General features: G+C 50.6%; 1 long non-coding RNA gene across 1 annotated transcript; it reads left to right on the plus strand.

The window, feature by feature from the left end:
* The first annotated feature begins 1,448 nt into the window (after window positions 1-1,448).
* On the plus strand, window positions 1,449-5,075 carry LOC142929813 (uncharacterized). Its single transcript, XR_012945960.1, has 3 exons — window positions 1,449-1,725; window positions 4,066-4,261; window positions 4,744-5,075. It is a non-coding gene; the product is annotated as an uncharacterized LOC142929813 (long non-coding RNA).
* Window positions 5,076-25,257: the final 20,182 nt, after the last annotated feature.

The following is a 25,257-nucleotide window of genomic DNA, read 5'->3' on the forward strand; positions in this document are numbered from 1 at the left end:
ACCAACAATGATTCTTATATAACTATGAATAAAATTAATCTTAACTGTTAACAGGTGGCCTTGGTACTTGCCCTTTTTGGCGAGGTCATCCTCTGAGGACTGCCCGGATGAAAACCAGGATGGCAGGGCCCAGCTTAGGGCTAACTACACTAATGGGCTAGTCCCATGTGTGTGGTGTGTGTAGTGTGTACAGTCAGTTCTGCTATAAAGCATGTTTTCATCACGCAAATATTGTATTAAGGAACACTTTCTTTTTATAACGCGGATGAGAATTGGATGAACGCGATTGAGTGAATAGAACTATGCCGCGCGAGTTGGAATAAGCGGTTGTATGGCTGCCTCGGCATAAGATCACGCAAGGCGAATCTAGCTGCTACCCATGCACCTCAGTCATTGTTCAGCCTGCATACGCATCTCGCGTGTCATCGCGGACTGTGTTTTACTCTATACAATATTGCTGTATTCGTCTCGCTTTATCATGCAACTTTGTTGATTTTCTATTACAATGGAATATTAATGAATTAACCATGTTTCTTCTAATATTATGTGTTTATCATGTGGTTCGTAACTTTATTTGATAATATACATTTGTTAAACGTTATAAAGTACGTTTTATGGGTGGAAAAGGGGTAACTTTTGTTGCTATGGAAACAAATTAAGCCTTTAACATGTTTTTCCTATACTTGCCTAATGACAAAATTATAGTCGACCCTTCTGCACCGCGACTTTCCCCATTGCGGTTTCAATATATTGCAGGGTCGTTATAAGAAATAAAATGGGAATTTTTGGGGAGTTTTTGGGAGTTTTGCGAAAGCCACAGATGACACGCGAAGGTCAGCAGACAACACAAAAAGTTTAGGGACTCATAAATCCATAAAATATATGTACAGTACTGTATAGTATTAATCTATTGTATCTTTCAATACCATAAATATACACAATTTATTTTTAAAAGTTACATTTTGTAAAAAGTTAAGTTTGCTAAAAGAACTCAAAAGCCAGCAGACGACACGCAAAGGCTGAACATGTAGAGATAACTTGAAAAGTTTAGTAACTGGAGGTGCTTGCTTCGCTCACCAAAGGGACCAAAACATTTAACTTGGTTTTTCCAGATCGCGGGGCCTGCACCGCTAACCCCCGCGATGTGGAATGGTCGACTGTACTTGTTTAATTACCAACTTACTTAATGACCGTATTCATGTAACCAATTACCGTCGTTAAGAGGGGTTTCATTCTACATGTGTGGGGGTAAAAAACTCAGGAGATGGGATCTGATATTGATGCTAGCACCGGAAGTTGCTCATGTATTCGCTTAGGCGAGCGTGTGTGTATACGGTGTGTGGAATGTGTACGCGCCCAGGATGAGCATTACGGTCGCATGCGGTGCATTTCTTAAAGCCACAGAAGAATGAGCATACGGCCCTGTATGCTCGAACCAGACGTGACTTCTTCTTCTCTTTCTGCAGGGGTTCACCCCACTGTCTAGTCTCCTCCTTGGCGGATGCCTCTGAGTGGATTGATGTGTCCACAACAGGGACACACTGACTCGGCACTTCCTCATCCCTCGGCACTTCCTCGTCCCTCGGAATTTCCTCATCCCTCGGAATTTCCTCATCCCTCAGCCAGCTGTGCGCCAGTGCCTCTGCTGGTGTCATCCGCAGAGCTGGATCCCATCTGTTGAGACACATAGAAATATATGGCACACGTGGCAAGGGTGATAATGATGTAAGTATTTACGTGCATTTTTTTCTCTTACTGTGTCCATTAACTTACGTGTGTATGTTCAACTTATTTCGCACCATACATAGCCAACCGTGCCAATTGCAGGTACGGGTGAAGGACAACAAACTACATTCAATCATGAGTTTAAAAAAAGTAGTTTTCAATCTATATTTAAAAGTTAATTGCCCCAGTGGTGTTGTGGTTCATTTGTGGTTCATTTGTGGTAAGCACTTTGTGTGTATTGAGTGTGATGTATTCGTTTAGCAAGTGTAATCCAATGCAGCTCCGTGAACACTGGACGGACATGGTTGGATCTTGCAAATAATCTTGTACATGCTGCAGCTTCCTAATGCTTTTTGCAGACGTCCCGTAGACTAGTGAGTTGCAATACTCTAACCTATACGCCACGATGTTGACTATGTCATGACTCAATAGTGGCTGATTGTGTCATAGAGCCCTGATAAAAAAAAATTGCAGGACCTGACTATATAAAAAAGGGAGAAGCATAAATCCTCCACTATTGGTGATGACTGGCAGATGAACCTTCTGTTCTCCCCACTGTGCCATCTTGATGTATTTTTCCCCCTGGTGGTCCGTCATTGTGAACATCGCTCCACCACCCTCAATTGTTGTTGGAGGGTCAATGCTTACAACTGTCCAGTAGCCTCAAGGTACGTGTAGCCTGGCGTTGCCCAGTGGCATCCTTCACTGAGCCCCCTCCACATACATGATATACATATATCGATATATGTTCCTTTTAAGGGCTTTCATGTAAGAGTATGTGAGTCTATTGGTTTCTATAAGTGTATAGACCATGTGAGTGTATGAGTCTGGGTCTTTATATGTGTATGGACACGTCAGTGCATGTGAATCTATTTGTCTATGTATTTGTAAATGTATGGCTGATGTAAGTGTATGCAAGTTTGTGGGTCTCTATGTAAGTGTGTGGACATTAAGGGCCTTCATGATGGTGGGCATTCTCAGGTGAAGCTATGTGGCCAGAAGTCAGAGCCATTCCCTGTTTACCTTGGGGTGCGAACGGGATGTCCTCTGCCTCCCACATTATTTAATGTGGCTGATCGATGCCTGGGTGGGGTCGAATAATGGCTCCCTATTGGTCAAGAAAGTTATGTATGCTCATCTGGTGATTGCTGCTCACTCAGAGGCGAAGTTAGAAGCACAGATGTTGAACCTGGAGTGTACTACTGAGAGGTGTGGTCTTACCATCAGTTGCACCAAAACTAAGCACTTGCCTGGGTATTTTGTATCATCAAACATTCCACACCCTCAGCTCCCTGTTTGTCATGGAACAGTTGTGGAGAGAGTGGAGAGTTTCCCAAACCTGGCCAGTGTGCTTATGACCAGCTCTGGTTCGACAGCAGAGGTTTCACTCTGAATCAGCAGTATTTCGGCGTTTATTTATCGGCTGAGCAATGCTGTTTGGAAGCTACCTAGTTTGTTGCTCCATACGAAGCTTCAGATCTTCTCGGGCACAGTCATGCCCTCTCTTCTCGATGCTTGTGAAACGTGGACCCCTCTAAAGGAACATCTGTGCCTGTTAGGGACGTTTAGGCTGGCCTTCCTTCGATCCATCCTAGGTTTAACCAGGCTGGATTGTGTGAGGAACTCACACACTTCGGGGCTAATGGCGGATATTGGTATGGACCATGTGAGTGTATGACAGTATATGGGTCTCTCTTTACGTGTGTAGTGTAATAACGCGGGCTGCTGACGAGGAAGCGGCAGAGGCAGCAGGGGGCAGTACACACGTCAGCAGAGGGAGATCTAAAGGGAAGCCCAGGAATAAATCGATCTGGAAGCCTGAGAACCCACTAGTAGGTTCGAGAAAGAGGGCGGTGCAAGGACGGGGCGAGGCCACGCCAGGGGAATAAAAGGGGGCCCGGGACCGGAGCTCGGGGCTGTTGCTGGAAGTGGATCCCTTCGCCGTGTCGCCGTTCATCACCTTCTTCGGTGCCGTCTCCGACCACCTTAGACGCCGCAAGCTAGACAGCCTGCAGACTGTTCCAGCTAGGTAGTACCTTCAAGAACATGGATGTGTGACTAGTGCGTACGCACGCGGGGCACATGTGGTTTCCTGACGTGTGGAATAAGGAAGGTCCCTTAAGAACCCTGTCTCCGACTGAGTCACTACACGTGCATGGACCATGTAAGTATGTGAGTCTGTGGATCTCTATGTCAGTGCTTTTTTTACATGCAAGACTATGGACAATGGTGTTTAATGGGAGACATTACTTGGAAGATGAAGAATAATCAGAATAAAGGGTGAAGCTAGTGATCGTTCGCCAGTGATGTTAAACTATTAAACGCTTTTCTTTTTACCAGGTGACTGAATGGGAAAACCTCTCGGTGGTATGGTGGGGGCGGGGGTATGTTCTTACTCCAGGCAGCGGCTAATGAAGTCGTGGAACTCCGAGTCCTGGCTCCCGAGTGCCAGGTAGAGGGGGTGACTGCCTGGGACCCTGCTTTGTCCGGACATCAAAGACATCCCCGAACCATCTGCAGGAATGATGCAGACCAGGTTAAACATCACAACAAACCACAGCACCCTGGTACACCCACAGCGCAGAAACACAATCTTTTAGTGCTCTGACATAGATCAGTGGGAGTGCTTTGACCGCTTGTTGCAGAAGTTCATGGTTCAAATTCTGCAAGCCGCCCTGGTTATTACTTCAGTATTAAACATATGATGCTTTGCGCTGTTTGATTTAAAATGGGACATTACAGACCTTGTGAAGTAATAAAATTACTGTGCTGGCGTTATGCCCGGTACTGTGAAATGACTGCAGTTGGTGTCTGTGAAACACAGCAGGCACCTTCCTTTGTGATAGCTTTGCATTCTAAGAATGATAGCGCAAATACCAAGTGCAATCAATAATTATTAACTATGATAAATCCTAGAGGTAAAGAAAGAAGAGCTATTTTAACTGTGATTTAATCTCTTTCAAGCAAAACATTATTTTTTACCAGGTAAAGCCCACTGAACTATTGCCTCTTCTTCAGAGGCGACCAGGCAAAGGGGAGAGGATATGGTCCCGCAATGTACAGCAGCCAGGGTGGGGATCCACGCGACGACCTTCTACATTACAGGTGAGGGAGGAAACGTCTCCTTGCATCTGCAGCTTCCCAAAAACGTCCGATCTGATTGCTAAACGTGGTTTTGAGCATTGCCCTTCACATTACAGATGATTCTACTAAAATAATGATTACTAGTCACAACTGGCGTCTCTTTAATCGCTTGCACTTCATGGTACTTTAATTTGCTTGCCTGTGTCAGGTGGTGGAGAGCCTTAATGACACAAATTTGGGCAGATCACCATGAGGTCTAACCCTTCCCCAAAAAAGCTTTACGAATTATATTGACTGCAAAAACACGTGTGGAAGTAGTTAACTATACAAAGTAATGCACCACTAAACTCTTAACAGACCCAGCTCTGCCTCAAACTTAACGCGCTTCCCCCGCTCGACCCTTCACTCACCAAAGTACTTGTTTCTCCCAGGCGCGCCATCAATCAAATTCTGAGGAGGCATCCCGAGGGTCTACACACAATTTACAAAGAAACAATGATCACCCATACAGTATTGACACACTTGTGTGGCATGTTTTGTCTGTGAGCACCTACTGATGATGGCACAGCACCCAAGACCACACCGCAGTAGCTATTTTACAAATCACTCTAGGTATTAATTTAATGCTGAGTCGATATTTGAGAGGCCAAGGACTGGTCCAACATTCAACACCACACGGTCAGGGCGCTAACCACTCAGCTACCACTCCCGATGGTCCTCGCATGCAGGCACACGGCAGTGTTATTGGCATGGCCCAGCAAAACCGCGTACGCAGCACATTGCAGAAGTTCACCGATCAATCCCAGTGACTGCCCTGGTCTTTCCTGCGGTATTAAACCACAAAATACTATGCACCATCTGCCTCATTCACAGCGGAGGTTATGGGTCCCGTGGCTTCATTTGAAATTGCTTATATGGTTGTGACAATTGTCTTCATTACAAGCAGTTGAGATGAAACAACAATAATTGGCGCGATAAATGCTTGTTCATCTGACAATTCAAATTGTTTGCAGGTGGTTTTAGGGTTACATGTGGCCAATCCGTGGCCTCACGCAATAATCTATCACGAGTCATAACACCAGCTCTAAAAATCTATGCGTTCTGCTCACGGTTACCTTGACGGGTCTACGCCTGAGTAATTGGTTCTGTCACGCGGTTGAATGCAACTCAGTAGCTTGTGTGTGGACAACCCTGCAACCAGTCGCGAGCACTTGTATGCCTCTTTCTCACAGAAGAGAAGACTTAAGTGGTCTGCTCAGGGAATTGTAAGTAACTATTTCCTGTCGCATGTTCTATTGGTCATACCAATTTTGAAGATTATGTTAATACCCTTGATGCGGAAATACTCGCTGAGAAGTGAACGTGGTTAGAAGCAATGACTGAGTTGGGCAATTTCAAGAGCAAATTGCTCATGCAATTTCAAGAGCAAATTGCTCATGAAATTGATGACAATAACGGAATTGTCAGTGTTACTGCTGTGTGGGCAATACCTCCATATAATACGGGAGCTGGTCGTGTTTGTTGATGGCCGGAAAGAGGATGCGTCCGGTAGCCAACTCGGCCACTGTACAACCCAGTCCCCACATGTCAACCGGGAAAGATGACATGTGGCCCAGGTACGCCTCTGGGGCAAGGTACGCATGGGAACAAAAAATCTGTGAACCTGTGAATTACAAAAGACAAATATCACAAATATAGCCTTTAACAGCAACACACAGGCACAAAAAACAAGTATAAAAACACATGTAATCACCCATAGATCTAGACACATGCACACACACAGGCGCAGAGATGCAAACACGTGTACACGCACACACACAAAACGTCCCCATATAGCCTTTAACAAATTTCTCTGGAATTTGCTTTTAGCGAGCACCTAATGAAGGCCTGAACAACACACACGAGGATGGGTGGCCAGCACCACGCCCATCCACCTTTGTCTCCTAAAGTGGTGGTGCCTATGCACCGCACATGGTACTCATTAATGGCTGAGTCGACCTAGGGGAGGCCCAGGACTGGTTCAGATATTCACGAACGCGCATTTTACTCCAGTCACCAGGATTGTAGTGCTGTCGACTAACCCCAACACTACGGTTCCTCAATGCATAAACAAAGAAAAGTTCCCCCGTGTAGCCTTAGACATTGTTGGGGCAAGTGCAATTAGTGACCACCTATGAAGTCTGGAACGACACTTGAAGGGGGTGGGTGACCTGCACCGTGCCTGGCCGCCTTTATCTCCTGAGTGGCATTGTTTACACACCACACCAGGTACTCATTTGAGACTGAGTCTACCTAGGGGAGGCCCATGACCAGTTCAGAAAACCGCCACTCGAACCTGGGTCGCCAGTTTCGTAGTGCAGTGTGCTAACCACTACACTACTCGATTTAAAGCTTTCGTGACTGCAAGGATTCATATTCTTTGGTTCTTTCGGTGAAGTCACGTAGAATGAGAATAAAATAATAAATTGATCAAATAAAATAACTCAATAATATTCTCACGACGTTTCGGCCCTTCACCTGATGAATGCCGCTTGTGTTGTGGCCGAAACGTCGTGAGAATATTATTGTGTTATTTTATTTGATCAATTTATTATTTTATTCTCATTCTACGTGACTTTACCGAAATAACCAAATAATATAAACACTACACTACTGCTCCTCAAACTGCATAAACACACATTCTCACACTCAGCCACACACTCACGACTCACGTTGGCGTCCCACCAAAAAGCTGTTTTCAAAACTCATCATCCGGATGGTCCCTGCACCAGGCTCTTTAATCGACATGTTCCTCTAGACGATGGGCAGCAGAAGATATTCACATTCAGAGGTTATGATAATAATGTCAACTTGTAATACGCCAATGCTACGCAGTATTCACTCTATCTGGAAGAGCGAGAACCACTGTGAGGCAGGAGGAGGGGCCACAGATGATGTTTCACACCATTGGTGTGATCCACCAACCTGCGGCTCTACAGTGCTGAATTACAGGCATGCACAACTATTCAGCCTGCAGAAGATTGATCATGTAGCAAAATTACCATAATAAATATTAAAAGGGGAATTGGAGATGACATGCTTTTTCCAAGGTTATTCATAGCGACTCAAGAAAATGGCTGCCGATGGGGTGCCAATTCAAATGTATTTAGATAAGATGATGCCAATCGATAATCTCATGTAGAGCACTCTTGGGTACCCGGCGTTAAAGAGGGCGCTCTTATCATACCTGAATAACGATTGTTACAAGAGGGCCGAACGGAGCTTGTAGCTGCGAGTGTGAGTTAGGCAGAAGCATGCACATGCATGAAGTTGGTAACGCATTCTCATGCGCATGAGCAGCATGAAAACAGGTGGGCAGCTGTCAGGTTAAAGCACAGCTGCTTATTTGCAAAGCCTCCTGTTCCTCCTCTTCCTCCTCGGTGGACAGGCTTGCGACGGTGCGCTCCCGTCCCAGTCCTCGGAGCTGCGCGCATTCGCTAGAAATTCTTTCACATTTGCCCACGTGCTCGACAAGGGCGTTAAAGGGGAGACGCGCACAGTTCATGTCTGGGTGCCACCATGCCGTGCGAGTTAAGTATCGCTGGATTTTCTCTGCGGCCAGCTCCTCAATCACCTCTGTCGTGTACCCCGGGCTGGCGATCTTGGTTAGCTCGTGCACATCCTCGGCATAATCGCGCAGGTCCTCGCTGGGTTGGCGACGGCGTGACTCTAAGGCCGCTTTTGCCTCCTCATCGCGCATACCGAAACGCAGATCAAGTCCCCGCATCAGCTCCTCTAGCTGTATCTGCGCGCTTGTGGGTATGGCTTCCACAAAATCGGCTGCCCGCCCATCCAGATTCATATTAATTTGACGTAACGCCTGCGCGTCCGTCCACCCATTAATTTCCTTAGCCCCTAGGACGTTGCAGGCAAACGCTTTCCATGAAGGGGTACCCCGGCCGGTGAATATATGCTTTATTTTCGCGTGGGGTAACGCGGGGGTTCGTACCGCTTCTGACGCCAAACTGTGGGGGCGAATGTCCAACATCATCACCGAATTGTCGGGGCCGTTGGCTCCCGACTCCCCCGCCACATTTATCCCACTACCCCCCGGCTGCTCTGTGGGGTTCGGGCTAGTGACCTCCACTACCACGCCCTCCTGTGCTGCTGACGCGTCTCCATGTTTTAACTGATGGGTAGGGCGCGTCGCTTTACACTAGCGGTGCGCTGCGAGGCGGTGTACCGTGAGGAGCGCGTTCGCCCGTAAAAACTCCCGCCCGTGAACAGACTTGCGCGGCGCATGTCTCCCTCCCACCCCCGCTCCACGTGCCCCGGTAATAACAAACGCGCCTCTACCCCCTGCCCAGCCCCGTACACCAATCGCACGCGTGGGGGTTGGGGTCGAGGGATGGGCGGGCGGGACGTTTGCCGTGCGCGCGCCGCCGATTGAGGAGGATCGCCCGGCTCTGAGTTAAAGAGCCCGTTCGAACAGTCGCACGAATACGCGTGCGCTCGGCGCTTTAGCTCGCTACTTCGCGATTAGCAATCTCGCAGGCACGCGAACACAACAAAGTCGCACAGGCACACGAGCGCTAAACACCACCGAAAATAGTCGCTTAGGCACGCGCCCGCCGAACAGCACACCCTTAAAGAGCCGTGTAGGCACGCGCACGCTAAGCACTTCGCCCCGATGTTAACAACCGCGCGTACGAGCGACCACCAAGCACTCTTTACTCTCGTATCCGCCGCAAGCCTCCGCGTATGCTCACGAGTGCAAAACAGTACTGTACACACTCGTACCGGTATGGGAACACCAAACACTCCGTTTCCCTCCTCGCACTCACAGCGACCACGACACAGCTTTATCCTCTATTAGCGGTTTTATTCCCCGCAAGTATCCCGCTAACTACGAGTGTCTGTGCGAGTCAGCAGGCCCACCAAACCTATTCCTCGAGGAGCCCAGATTCAGCTTATCCTGCCTATAGCTCCGCTTTCTACCCTCTATTCAACAGCCCAAACTTACCTTTCCTCTACTTACGATTGCTTCCACTCTGCTGCGCTGAACGCTGTAGAAAGGCGATACTGTGAGTCGTCTCCGGAGAGGGTTGAGTCTAGCTGCGCTGGACTCGTCGCAAGGACGTCTCGAACGGCTGACCCTCCTGCCCCGTGGACCGCGATGATTTTGCAGAAGAAGACTTTTTTTACTGTCCCCCTCACCTCCTTTTTCTCCTACCTATCACCAAATATATTCCACGGACCCTACACATCATCGCATGTGCTTTTTCATAGTCGAGTCTATTAGCTTACCTATAACAAAAGGCACTCCGATGCTTTCGCACCTATGCTGCCCGGCCAAATCAGAGGTCGCGTTATTTTTATCTCATTGTCATCGAGTCCATAATGCCATTCATAATAAAGGCGCACTGTGGTTCTCACACCCCAGCTGGCCCTGTCTATTCATATGTTGGATATTCTTATCCCTTTGTTATCTAGATCCCTGATCCTAACAAAGGAATTCCGTCCTGTGACCTTATCTAGCACAAAAGGCATTCAGATGCTTCCTCCCCGCGTCGTCCTGCTCATTCAAAGGCCTGAATGCTCCTATCCTGTTGTCATTTGGATCCGTGAGCTCACCTATAATCAGGGGCATTCAGTTCCCAATTCCATCTATAACAACAGGCATCTCGTGGTTCACACGCCCCGTGGTGTCTTTACGGCCTCCGCCGCGACTACGTGATTTTAATATCAGGTCACGGTGCCGCGGTTCGTGTCAGCTACGGGGGGAGACATCGCCCAAATTCCCGACCATTGGAAACCATGAAACTTAATCCAATTAGGGGCTTCTGGAAAAAACCTATCGGCCAGGTGATCTCCCCTTCCGGCTCTACGTGGGGGGTGTGTGCATTCGTGCGGGGGTTTGGGGGTGCGAGGCGCAGTGCGCCGCGTCGGCGTTGTCACCCCCCGGGGCTGGTGTTGCGGCGGTGGGCACGGTCCCCGACGGAGCTACTCTGCCGTGGTGGCACCACACGGCCCCCGAGGTGCCAGTCCCCGTCCCGGGTTGACTGGAGCACCTCGCCTGGGTTGCCCCTATGAGGTAGCGCCACGGGGTCCGCGGGACTTGTCCGGCCCTCGTGGCTGGTCTTGGCGTTGGCGGCCCCGTCTCTCGGGGTTCCGGCGGCGGTCTCCTCCTCCACTCCAGTGCCTCTCTCCAGTCCTGGGTACCTGCGGGCTGGGAGACAAACGCGGGGGTGGTGGGGTTCAGGGGTCGTCGTCCCCATCTCCCCTGGCTTGGGTCTGGACCCTCTGGGGCCCGGGGCCCCGTGGGGCCCATATATGGCACGAGGCCCCCGGGTATGGGGGGTGTGGGGACCCCAGGGTTTCGGGGTCCTTGAACGGTGGGGTTCTCCCTCGCTGGGGTCGCCCTCCATGGTTTCAGTCGCCGGACATTTACTACCATCTCCCGGCCCCTCTCTCCCCCTTGAATCAGTACCGTCAAGGGGGAGATCTGTCGCCCCACCGTCCAGGGTCCCTGGGCGCTCCGCTCCTGCCGCTGGTGTGTGGTGTCACTTTGCGGGTAGGCCCGGAGCCTAGCTTCTCGTAGGGTCTCCATCAGGTGCTCCATGGGGCGGCTTCCTTCCTCGCGTTGTGGCGGAGGGACAACGAACAGCAGATCTGTAGGCAGGCGAGACTCACGACCAAACATCATTAGGAACGAGGTCTGTCCCTTGGATGTGTGTACCGTGGTGGCATAGGCGAACAGAGAATAGAGGAGGTGTTCGTCTCAGTCCTGTTGAATCGCGGCCGCCATGCGTTTAAGCTTTTCCCGGCTTGGGTCTGGTTCATCCTCTCTACCATCCCATTTGCCTGGGGGTGACACGCCGTAGTTTGGTCCTTCTGGATCCCGAACTCCCGGCACAGCACCTGGAATAGCTCTGCCTCAAACTCACTACCTTGGTCAGTAATGACTCATTCGGGGATCCCGTGCTTAAGTACGTAGTGTTCTACGAACGCTCGGGCCACTACGAGGGCTGTCTTATAGGGGATGGCCACCGCTACGGGATAGCATGTGAAGTACTCCAATGCTACGAGAATAAACCGGTTGCCCCGGTGGGATTGCGGGAATGGTCCCTGCAGGTCGATCCCAACTAGCTGGTTCATCCGCCTGACGCGGAACGGTCTCAGGGGTACTTTATAGCGCGCCAGTTTCGGCCCGCATTGCTGACATGCGTGGCAGCCCTGCACCCAGGCGGCCACGTCTTGTGCCAACTTGGGCCAGAGATACTGGTGACGCAGGGTTTCCCGAGTGCGCTGTTCCCCGTCATGGCGCCCGAGCGGGTGGTCGTGTACCAGCCTTAGCAGCTGGGGTCGCACTTGGGCGGGAACGCAGATGCATCCCGGCTGGCAAGCTTCGGTTAGTTCCCGTACTACCCCGTTTTGCACACACAACCGGGCTTACAAACCACTCCAGGGTCCTGGTAGGGCGTCCTTCTTCTCCCGTTGGGCCGTCTCCACCGCTGCCAGATCTGGATCCCGCAGCTAGGTCCGTCTCAGCTGCTCATCGTCCAGGCCCGGGAAGGCGCAGCCGACGTCCTCCTGGATCCGATCGGGTGGGGTTGTGCGACCCGTTGGGCCCCGGGGTGTGGGCTCCGTGCCCGTCGAGTGGTCCCCCGGGTCCCTGGTTCCCCCTGCCGGGGTCTCTCTTGCGCATACTGCACTGTCTCTCAACGGGGGGGGGGTTAGTCTCGGTGCGCTCCTGGGGGCCCACCACCTGCCGGCAACGGCCCCCCGTGAAGCACGGGCAGACTTCCTCCACCCTTGTCTCAGCGCACACCGCGGGCCGCCTTGACAAGGCGTCCGCGTTTGCGTGCGTACGCCCAGCTCTGTACTCTATTTGCAGGTTGTACTCCTGCAGCTGCGCCAGCCATCGGGCCATCTGCCCCCGCAATTCCTTGAATGTAAGGAGAAACTGCAGGGCATAATGGTCGGTGCGAACCCGACATTTCCTGCCGTACAAATACGGTCGGAACTGTTTACACGCGAAGATCACGGCATACAGTTCTTGACGGGTCACGCAATAATTCAGCTTGGCCCCACTCAGGGTCCGACTGGCGTATGCGATGACCCGCTCCGTCCCACCCTGTACCTGTGACAGCACCGCGCCCAGCCCACTGCTGCAGGCGTCGGTGTCCAAGATAAAATCCGTGGTGAAATTGGGGAAAGCTAAGGTGGGGGTGTGGGTGAGGTGGTCTTTGAGGGTGGTGAAGGCCGTTTGGCAGGCCTCCATCCATCGATAGGGGTTCTTAGGGGAGGTGAGTTGGGTAAGGGGGCGTGCAGTCTCGCTGAATCCCTTTACAAATTAACGATAATAGGTGGCGAGTCCCAAGAATGACCTGATCTCCGTCAGAATCCTGGGCCGTGGCCATTCCACTACGGCGCGCACCTTTTCCGGATCAGTGCGCACCCCCGCCTCGCTGACTCGGTGTCCGAGGTACCCTACCTCACGCTGCACAATGTAACAATTACACGGCTTGAGCTTGAGATGGGCTGCTCGCAGTTGCTAGAACACCTCTCGCAACCTGTACCAGTGCTCAGACAGAGATCTGCTGAACACTATCACGTCGTCTAGGTAAATCAGGCACTGTTCCCACTGTAAGCCCCGCATTACCAACTCCATCAACCGCTGGAACGTCGCGAGCACGTTAGTGAGTCCGAACGGAAGCACTCGAAACACGAACAGCCCATCGGGGTGGTGAATGCGGTTTTCGGCCGATCCTCCTCCGCCATCTGCACCTGCCAGTACCCGGACGCCAGATCGAGGGTGGAAAAATACCGTGCTCCTGCGAGGCTGTCAAAGATGTCGTCGATGCGCGGTATGGGGAAGGGGTCGCCGAGGGTGACTGCGTTCAACTTTCGTTAATCAACGCAGAACCGGGTCGACCCGTCCTTTTTTGTCACTAGCACCACCGGGGCAGACCAGGGGCTCGTCGAGGGCTGGTTTATGTTATCACGTAGCATATCCGCGACTGCCTCCTTAATCTGGGTCCGTTCAGGCGCGCCCACCCGGTATGCGGGGAGTTTGATAGGTCGGGCTGCACCCGTGTCAATTGTGTGCTTAACAAGGTCTGTCCGACCTACATCCGAATCGTGCTCACTGAACACGTCGGCGTACTCCTGCAACAACCCGCGCAGCTGATCGGCCTCCCCCTTAGGTAAGTCCGCCCAAGGCACATGTAACGCGTCATGCAAGGGGATGGTCTCGGCTTGGGGAGTTGGGCCGACCCGCCAGGCCAGATCCTGGTTGTCCTCGGGGCGGCCAGGGTCTTCCGCCCAGAGTGCGAACATCGAGTCGTTAGAGTGGCGCTCGTTGCAATGGGTGTATGTTGGCTACTGTGGTGCGCCGTTGTAGCATCGCCGGGGTACTGTGTGGGTTAAACACCCGCATGAACAGTTGGCCCCCATCTGCGTTTACCAGCGTGGCTGACCCGACGACTCCGTACCGCGCTGCAAACACCGGGTGAAGAGTTAGCATTACTTCGCCCGATGGTCGGTGTGTGGGGTCGGTGGAGGGTGTGACCACTGGCACCAGCATCTCGGCGAGCGGCCCGATGGTGACGGCCGACACCAGCGTAGCGGCCATGGGCGTGAAGCAAGGGCGATTCGGCTCGGGTCCCAGGAATGGGATCCGCTCCCCGCTGCCCTCCACGGTGGCGCATCGCTGGCGGGGCTGCACGTTAAGCCCCAGTTTCTCCAGGAGGTCCGTACCTGCAATATACTCGTGGCACAACACACTCGCGACATAGAATTCCTGTGTGCACACCTGGTTTCCGAGACAGACCTCGAGGGAGATCCTTCCCAGCAACCCCATCCCGGCTCCGCTTGCTGTGTGCAGCGTGTGATCTGGGGCCTGCAGGCGGCTCACGTCAACCCCGAGCACGCTGCAGTGCGCGTCGCTCACGAGTGAGGCTACAGCCACCGTGTCCAGTAGGATCCGGGTGTTCTCCCCGTTCACCTGACCTTCCACCAGCGACGTGGCCCCCGTGATTACCGCCACCAGCTCCCGCAGCCAGTCGCCCGTGCTCACCATGTCCCTGGGTGTTGTGATCGGAATCTGCATGGGGATCACTCGCTCACCATTATTATTATCGTGGTTCTGCAAAGGGACCGTGTTGACTGCACCCCTAGGTGGTCCACTCTCTAGGGGGCGTTGGCGTTTAATCGTGGTGCGTTTCTAGCCCGGGCGATCTGAGGACAGTCCCTCACGAGGTGCCCTTGACAGTCACACAGGTAACATGCTCGGGGAAGGGCGGCTACCCCGTAGGAGCCTCCCCGCCCGCTCCCTATTTCCCCTCCCGTACGCCACTGCCCAGACTCTGCCTCTAGTCGGGCTACCCTCCCTGCCAGCCCTCCCACCTCGGTCTGAACCGTCTCCACCGTAGTCTGCAGCGCAGTAATATGTGTCTGTACTTAGGTAACCTTGTTGTCCACTTGGGTTATTCTCTCACCCACTTGGGTAACCTTGTTGTCCACTTGGGTTATTCTTTCACCTACTTGGGTTACCTTGTTGTCGATCCCCCCGATGCCCATCTGTATCCCCGCTACCCATCCCGGGGTTGTCTCGCGGGATACTGGGGGCTCCCTTTCCCGAACCCTTACCGCCCTGGTGAGCTCCTGTTCCTCCTCTTCCTCCTCGGTGGACAGGCATGCGACGGTGCGCTCCCGTCCCATTCCTCGGAGCTGCGCGCGTTTGCTAGAAATTCTTTTACATTTGTGCGCACGCTCGACCAGGGCGTTAAAGGGGAGACGCGTACAGTTCATGTCTGGCTGCCACCACGCCGTGCGAGTTAAGTATCGCTGGATTTTCTCTGCGGCCAGCTCCTCAATTACCTCCGTCGTGTACCCCGGGCGTGCGATCTTTGTTAGCTCGCGCACATCCTCGGCATAATTGCGCAGGTCCTCGCCGGGTTGGCGACAGCGTGCCTCTAAGGCCGCTTTTGCCTCCTCCTCATCGCGCGTACCAAAACGCAGATCAAGTCGGCGCATCAGCTCCTCTAGATGTGTCTGCGCGCTTGTGGGTAGGGCTTCCACAAAATCGGCTGCCCACCCATCCAAATTCATATTAAGTTGACGTAACGCCTGCGCGTCCGTCCACCCAATAATTTCCTTAGCCCCGAGGACGTTGCGGGCAAACGGTTCCCACAAAGGGGTACCCCGGCCGGTGAATATATGCCTTATTTTCGCGTGGGGTAACGCGAGGGTTCGTACCGCTTCCGACGCCAAACTGTGGGGGCGAATGTCCTCCACCATCACCGAATTGTCAGGGCCGTTGGCTCCCGACTCCCCCGCCACATTTATCTCACTGCCCCTCGGCTGCTCTGTGGGGTTCGGGCTAGCGACCTCCACTACCCCGCCCTCCTGTGCTGCTGACCGCGTCTGCATGTTTTAACCGATGGGTAGGGCGCGCCGCTTTACGCTCGCAGTGCGCTGCGAGGCGGTGTACCGCGAGGAGCGCGTTCGCCCATAAAAATTCCCTCTCGCCCGTGAACAGACTAGCGTGGCACGTGTCTCCCTCCCACCCCCGCTCCACGTGCCCCGGTAACAACAAACGCGCCACTACCACCTGCCCATCCCCGTACACCAATCGCACGCGAGGGGGTTGGGGTCGAGGGATGGGCGGGCGGGACGTTTGCCGTGCGCGCGCCGCCGATTGAGGAGGGTTGCCTGGCTATGAGTTAAAGAGCCCGTTCGAACAGTCGCGCGAATACGCGCGCGCTCAGCGCTTTGGCTCGCTACTTTGCGATTAGCAATCACGCAGGCACGCGACCACAACACTGTCGCACAGTCACACGAGCGCTAAACACCACCGAAATCAGTCGTTTAGGCACGCGCCCGCCGAACAGCACACCCGTAAACAGCTGCGTAGGCACGCGCACGCTAAGTGATCCTCCCCGATGTAAACAACCGTGCGTGTGCGCGACCACCAAGCACTCTTTACTCTCGTATCCGCCGCAAACAGCCGCGTATGCGCACGAGCGCAAAACAGTACTGTACACCCTCGTACCGGTATGCGAACACCAAACACTCCGTCTCCCTCCTCGCACTCACAGCGACCACGACACAGCTTTATCCTCTATTAGCGGTTTTATTCCCCCGAGTTTCCTGTGTCTGTGCGAGTCAGCAGGCCCTCCTAACCTATTGCTCGAGGAGCACAGATTCAGCTTATCCTGCCTATAGCTGCGCTTTCTACCCTCTATTCAATAGCCCAAACTTACCTCTCCTCTTCTTATGATTGCTTCCACTCTGCTGCGCTGAACGCTGTAGAAAGGCGATACTGTGAGTCGTCTCCGGAGAGGGTTGAGTCTAGCTGCGCTGGGCTCGTCGCACGGACGTCTCGAATGGCTGACCCTCCTGCCCCGTGGACCGTGATGATTTTGCAGAAGAAGACTTTTTTTACTGTTCCCCTCACCTCCTTTTTATACTACCTATCACCAACCATATTGCACGGATCCTACACATCATCGCCCGTGCCTTTTCATATTCGAGTCTATTAGCTTACCTATAACAAAAGGCACTCCAATGGTTTCGCACCTATGCTGCCTGGCCCAATCGGAGGTCACGTTATTTTTATCTCATTGTCATCGAGTCCCTAATCCCATTCATAATAAAGGCGCACTGTGGTTCTCATACCCCAGGTGGCCCTGTCCATTCAGATGTTGGATATTCTTACCCCTTTCTTATTTAGATCCCTGATCCTAACAAAGGCATTCCGTCCTGTGACCTTATCTAGCACAAAATGCATTCAGATGCTTCCGCCCCGCGTCGCCCTGCTCATTCAAAGGCCTGAATGCTCCTATCCGGTTGTCATTTGAATCCGTGAGCTCACCTATAATCAGGGGCATTCAGTTCCCAATTCCATCTATAACAACAGGCATCTCGTGGTTCACACGCCCCGTGCCACGTGTGTAATTTCGTCCGTGGTGGCTTTACGGCCTCCGCCGCGACTACGTGATTTTAATATCAGGTCACGGCGCTGCGGTTCGTGTCAGCTACGGGGGGAGATCGGCCAAATTTCCGGCCGTAGGAAACCATGAAACTTAATCCCATTAGGGACTTCTGGAAAAAAACCTATCGGCCAGGTGATCTCCCCTTCCGGCGTTCGTGCGGGGGGGGGGGGGGGGGGTGGGTGCGGCAAAGTGCGCTACGTCGGCGTTGTCATCATCAACATCATCACCAACATCATTATTATCCACATCATAGTCATCATCTACATCATCATCGACATCAGTATCATCCACATCATCATGACCACCCACATCATCTTCAGCCACATCAGCATCCTCCACATAACCCTCATCCACATAACCATCATCCACATCACCATGACCAACCACCATCGTTTTCGGCCACATCACGATCGTCCTCATCATCACCATCGTCCGTATCATCAGCATCGTCCACATCATGATCCACATCATCTACATCATGATCCACATCATCTACATCATGCACATGATAATGATCATCATCATCTGCATCTGCATCCACATCATCATCATCATCAGGGGGCTTTGGAGTGGATGCGTCCCGGCCAGAAGGTGCGATGACTGATGGCCACGAACGGCGACGGGTGTGGCGACCAAGCGAACGGACCGCGTCTGGGATTGACCACATCTCGGGGAGATAAAGCGGTGAGATCAGGTGGCGTACAGCAGCAGCAGCAGCCCGAGCTGCTGCTGCGTGGATTGTTACATTGCGGGGTTGTGGAAAGGGCGACGGCTTTGGGGAAGCCCTCATCCAGCAGTGGATTCATCACGTGTGACCGCCCGGCAAGGGATGGTCAAACAGCCACCAAAACATTGTGGGGAAGCATTCATCTAGCAGTAGATTGAACAAGCCGTGTGGATGTTCATCCATGGGGTGCATAATCTATGTGGCCGTGTCACATCAGCAATTGCAACAATATTCTTACAAACATCTGACCATCTTGTTAACCAGGTTTTGCATTATCACCATAGTACTGTGTTGTATATATGACACATTGAATTAAATTACAAAGTATTTGAATGCTATAAATTTCCAAATGAAAAGCCACTTCGTTGAGCTATAATTTGTGGCCAGGTAGCTTTGAAAAATAAGTCTTTAGCTCGGTGTGCCTTACCTGGTACGAATCTTGACTTAAAGCTTTCATGACTGCAGGAATTCATATTCATTGGGTCTTTCAGTAAAGCCACGGAGATAGAAAAAAAATAAAATAAACTAATAAAAATATCACGACGTTTCGATCGCAACAGGTCAAATGCTAAACCCTCACAATACAATGGCCACCCCATACAGCTCCGTAGTACCTCTCCAATATTGGCATTAACTACCCCGCCCATCTCTAAACCATTTGTAAACTGCTCGTTGATTGGTGTAGACCTACTGCAGGTGTCAGAGACCTCCCTCACATTAACATTAGCTACCCCGCCCATCTCTAAACCATTTGTAAACAGCTCCATTTGTAAACAACTGTGTACAATGTTTATTAGGTTTATTAGGCTAACTCTGCTAACCTCGGAACCATGATCCAGAGGGACATGGAGCAGGGAATCCCAGGAATATAGATACAAAGCGGCTTATCACGATGCTGCATTGTCAGCATAACGGTAGACACTTGGCTGAAGATATCAGGTTGACAGGCATTCGTAACCACTGCGTGCTCCCAGTCGTATGCGCTGAGACATCGTGACTACCCTCGGAAGATTCCATACACCCCCTGCTCACACCATCCATGACCTTCCACCCTGGGCCTGTTCTACTCACGCTGTGCCCTGGCTACTCGTGTTCTTCAGAGCGAGAAACCACAGCCTGCACCTCTGTGGGATAGCATGGCAGGTGCGTACAAGCATGCGGGCGTATTGTGGTAAATAGTTATGTTTTTTCCCCTTGTTACCCCGATGCGCATGGCTATTCAGGATTAGGGATGCCCCAACTGACAGACTGAGTGGTGGTGGTGGTGTTGGAGTTAATAAAAAGGGGTTATTGCATCCAGGGTGAGTGCCGGATGGACCATGTTAGTGGAATAGAAGGGGGAGACCTACACCTCAACTACATCTGTGTATCTGTGTCTCTGTGCGTCTGTCTGTGTTTCTGTGTCTTTGTGATTCTATCCGTCTGTTTTTATGTCTCTGTTTAAGTGTTTGTATATTTGTTTCTTTGTATGTGTTTTTGAGTGTTTTTTTGCTGTGTTTCTGTGTCTGTATGTGTTTCTGTATCTTTGTGTGTCTGTGTTTTTGTATTCCTGTGACCGTGTCCCTGTCACTGTTTCTGTGTCTCAGTGTTTCTGTGTTTTTGTGTTTATGTATCTCTGTTTTTCTGTATGCCTCTTTGCCACTGTGACTGTGTTTCTGTGTCTCTGTGTGTTTTTGTGTCTTCATGATTCTGTGTCGCTGTGTTTATTTTTGTGTCTGTGTCTCTCTCTTGCACTGAGTGTTCTGCACTCTTTTCATGTCAGGGAAGCCGCCCCCTCCCCATCTAATGACGTCATCAACAGATGAACTGGTGATTTTTTTGGCAATGACCCTTCTCCATGTCATCAATAATAGCGTAGCATGTGAGGCTTTGACTGCATTAAAATATACAATAGGCACAATAGGCGACGTTTTGGGAAATGGACTCACTTTCTTCTTCATAGCACATGCAAAGAGAAGCCAGGAGAGAGGCAGATTGGATGCTAAGAGCTGCAGGCTCCATTGGTTTACACCATGGGCCTGGGGGCCGATGAGAATCACATTTCACACGAGTTTCAACGTTCAGGTTCTCATCAGCGGCAGAGATTGAGCCTGATGAAGGTGAATCTGCTGCTGATGAGACAATGAAAGTCAAAACCGGTCCAGAGTATTGCTGGAACTGAACAAATGGTTCAAGCAAGCCTGACTCTTGATGAGACACTGAATGTTAAAACCGGTCCAGAGTTTTACTTGTAAGAACAAATGGTTAAAGTGAGCCAGAGAGGCCCTCTGATGCTTTGTCTTCATCGGCCTTGATAGCAAGCCGAGTGTTACAGAGTATCAGAGAAGGTGGGAGTGTGCGTATTTGCCTTTTCGGAGTTGGTGGGATGCTAAGTTTACCAAACTAAAGTGAGTATCCAACGCCCTGCATGAACATAAAGGGCCGGTTGACTCTGCCCACGTATGTATGTTGAACTTCTTTCGCAGCATGCGTAGCCAACCATACTACTCGGGAGGTCCACGTGTGTACATTAAAGCCATCACCATCTTAACCACACGTTCAGGGTGGTGCATGAGGTCTCGAGGCTTCATTTTTGCATTGTGTAGATCATAGAGGTTATTGGGAGACACCTGGGGCCTAAAGGTGCGGTAGAGGGAATGGACACTGTTTGACCAGAGGAAAAAATGCACCAAGTAGTGTGTGTAAACACATCATAGCGGTAGACAAGTCGAGAGGCTGAGTTGATTGATTGCAAGGGCCCTTAATCAGACCATACCGAAAGTGACTCATCGGGGCCACTGCGCATCAGCGTCCACACCGAGTGGAACCGTTCTATGCATGACAAGGAGGCACAAGTCCCACCGTGGGTTTCAAGGGGGAGTCGGTGAAGCCAAGACCCAGACCCCTCCCCGTCCCCTCCCCCGCTGTGAACTTCGAGTTGCATGACATACAGACGAGTTTGAGACGATGTTACGAATATTGTATTTTTATTACGTCTATTAAACCAACAATGATACTTATATAACTATGAATAAAATTAATCTTAACTGTTAACAGGTGGCCTTGGTACTTGCCCTTTTTGGCTTCATCTGTGATATCACCAGGCCACCTCAGCTCTCAAATGCTGGTTCAGCTATGCCCTTCCATGTCCTGGAAACCGTGGCGAGGTCATCCTCTGAGGACTGCCCGGATGAAAACCAGGATGGCAGGGCCCAGCGTAGGGCTAACTACACTAATGGGCTAGTCCCATGTGTGTGGTGTGTGTAGTGTGTATGTGTGTACAGTCAGTTCTGCTATAAAGCATGCTTTCATCACGCAAATATTGTATTAAGGAACACATTCTTTTTATAACGCGGATGAGAATTGGATGAACGCGATTGAGTGAATAGAACTATGCCGCGCGAGTTGGAATAAGCGGTTGTATGGCTGCCTCGGCATAAGATCACGCAAGGCGAATCTAGATGCTACCCATGCACCTTGGTCATTGTTCAGCCTGCATACGCATCTCACGTGTCATCGTGGACTGTGTTTTACTCTATACAGTATTGCTGTATTCGTCTCGCTTTATCATGCAACTTTGTAGTGCAATATTAATGAATTAACCATGTTTCTTCTAATATTATGTGTTTATCATGTTGTTAGTCACTTTATTTGTTAATATACATTTTTTAACATTATAAAGTACGTTTTATTGGTGGAAAAGGGGTAACTTTTGATGCTATGGAAACAAATTTAGCCTTTAACATGTCTTTCCTATACTTGCCTAATGACCAAATTATAGTCGACCCTTCTGCATCGCGACTTTCCCCATTGCGGTTTCAATATATTGCGGGGTCGTTATAAGAAATAAAATGGGAATTTTTGGGGAGTTTTTGGGAGTTTTGCGAAAGCCACCGATGACATGCAAAGGTCAGCAGACAACACAAAAAGTTTAGGGACTCATAAATCCATAAAATATATGTACAGTACTGTATAATATTAATCTATTGTATCTTTCAACACCATAAATATACACTTTATTTTTTAAAGTTACATTTTGTAAAAAGTTAAGTTTGCTAAAAGAACGCAAAAGCCAGCAGACGACACGCAAAGGCTGAACATGTAGAGATAATTTAAAAAGTTTAGTAACTGGAGGTGCTTGCTTCGCTCACCAAGGGGACCAAAACATTTAACTTGTTTTTTTAAGATCGCGGGGCCTGCACCTCTAACCCCCGCGATGTGGAAGGGTCGACTCTACTTGTTAAATTACCAGCTTACTTAATGACCGTATTCATGGAACCAATTACCGTCGTTAAGAGGGGTTTTATTCTATATGTGTAGGGGTAAAAAAACTCAGGAGATGGGATCTGATATTGATGCTAGCACCGGAAGTTGCTCATGTATTCGCTTAGGCGAGCGTGTGTGTATACGGTGTGTGGAATGTGTACGCGCCCAGGATGAGCATTACGGTCGCATGCGGTGCATTTCTTAAAGCCACGGAAGAATGAGCATACGGCCCTGTATGCTCGAACCAGACGTGACTTCTTCTTCTCTTTCTGCAGAGGTTCACCCCACTGTCTAGTCTCCTCCTTGGCAGATGCCTCTGAGTGGATTGATGTGTCCACAACAGGGACACACTGACTCGGCACTTCCTCATCCCTCGGCACTTCCTCATCCCTCAGAATTTCCTCATCCCTCGGAATTTCCTCATCCCTCAGCCAGCTGTGCGCCAGTGCCTCTGCTGGTGTCATCCGCAGAGCTGGATCCCATCTGTTGAGGCATACAGAAATATGTGGCACACCTGGCAAGGGTTATAATGATGTAAGTATTTACGTGAAATTTTTTCTCTTACTGTGTCCATTAACTTACGTGTGTATGTTCAACTTATTTCGCACCATACATAGCCAACCGTGCCAATTGCAGGTACGGGTGAAGGACAACAAACTACATTCAATCATGAGTTTAAAAAAAAAAGTAGTTTTCAATCTATATTTAAAAGTTAATTGCCCCAGTGGTGTTGTGGTTAATTTGTGGTTCATTTGTGGTAAGCACTTTGTGTGTATTGAGTGTGATGTATTCGTTTAGCAAGTGTAATCCAATGCAGCTCCGTGAACACTGGACGGACATGGTTGGATCTTGCAAACAATCTTGTACATGCTGCAGCTTCCTAATGCTTTTTGCAGACGTCCCGTAGACTAGTGAGTTGCAATAATCTAACGTATACGCCACGATGTTGGCTATGTCATGACTCAATAGTGGCTGATTGTGTCATAGAGCCCTGATTAAAAAAAAATTGCAGGACCTGACTATATAAAAAAGGGAGAAGCATAAATCCTCCACTATTGGTGATGACTGGCAGATGAACCTTCTGTTCTCCCCACTGTGCCACCTTGATGTATTTTTCCCCCTGGTGGTCCGCTCATTGTGAACATCGCTCCACTACCCTCAATTGTTGTTGGAGGGTCAATGCTTACAACTGTCCAGTAGCCTCAAGGTACGTGTAGCCTGGCGTTGCCCAGTGGCATCCTTCACCGAGCCCCCTCCACATACATGATATACATATATCGATATATGTTCCTTTTATGGGCTTTCATGTAAGAGTATGTGAGTCTATTGGTTTCTATAAGTGTATGGACCATGTGAGTGTATGAGTCTGGGTCTTTATATGTGTATGGACCACGTCAGTGCATGTGAGTCTATTTGTCTATGTATTTGTAAATGTATGGCTGATGTAAGTGTATGCAAGTCTGTGGGTCTCTTTGTAAGTGTGTGGACATTAAGGGCCTTCATGATGGTGGGCAATCTCAGGTAAAGCTATGTGGCCTGAAGTCAGAGCCATTCCCTGTTTACCTTGGGGTGCGAACGGGATGTCCTCTGCCTCCCACATTATTTAACATCTTTTTCGACCACGTAGTCTGTGGATATTGGTATGGACCATGTGAGTGTATGACAGTATATGGGTCTCTCTTTACGTGTGTAGTGTTATAACGCGGGCTGCTGACGGGGAAGCGGCAGAGGCAGCAGGGGGCAGTACACACATCAGCAGAGGGCAGTACACACATCAGCAGAGGGAGATCTAAAGGGAAGCCCAGGAAGAAATCGATCTGGAAGCCTGAGAACCCGCTAGTAGGTTCGAGAAAGAGGGCGTGGCAAGGGCGGGGCAAGGCCACGCCAGGGGAATAAAAGGGGGCCCGGGACGGGAGCTCGCGGCTTTTGCTGGAAGTGGATCCCCTCGCCGTGTCGCCGTTCGTCACCTTCGTCGGTTCCGTCTCCGACCACCTTAGACGCCGCAAGCTAGACAGCCTGCAGACTGTTCCAGCTAGGTAGTACCTTCAAGAACATGGATGTGTGACTAGTGCGTAGGCACGCGGGGCACATGTGGTTTCCTGACGTGTGGAATAAGGAAGGTCCCTTAAGAACCCTGTCTCTGACTGAGTCACTACACGTGCATGGGCCATGTAAGTACGTGAGTCTGTGGATCTCTATGTCAGTGCATGTTTTTACATGCAAGACTATGGACAATGGTGTTTAATGGGAGATATGGCTTGGAAGATGAAGAATAATCAGAATAGAGGGTGGAGCTAGTGATCAGAGGAGCTTTCGCCAGTGATGTTAAACTATTAAACTATTTTCTTTTTACCAGGTGACTGAATGGGAAAACCTCTCGGTGGTATGGTGGGAGCGGGGGGGTGTTCTTACTCCAGGCAGCGGCTAATGAAGTCATGGAACTCCGAGTCCTGGCTCCCGAGTGCCAGGTAGAGGGGGTGACTGCCTGGGACCCTG

This window comes from Petromyzon marinus, chromosome 2 (genome assembly GCF_048934315.1).
Source record: "Petromyzon marinus isolate PM22_M1 ecotype Great Lakes invasive population chromosome 2, UKy_Petmar_22M1.pri1.0, whole genome shotgun sequence".
Taxonomy (NCBI): domain Eukaryota; kingdom Metazoa; phylum Chordata; class Hyperoartia; order Petromyzontiformes; family Petromyzontidae; genus Petromyzon; species Petromyzon marinus.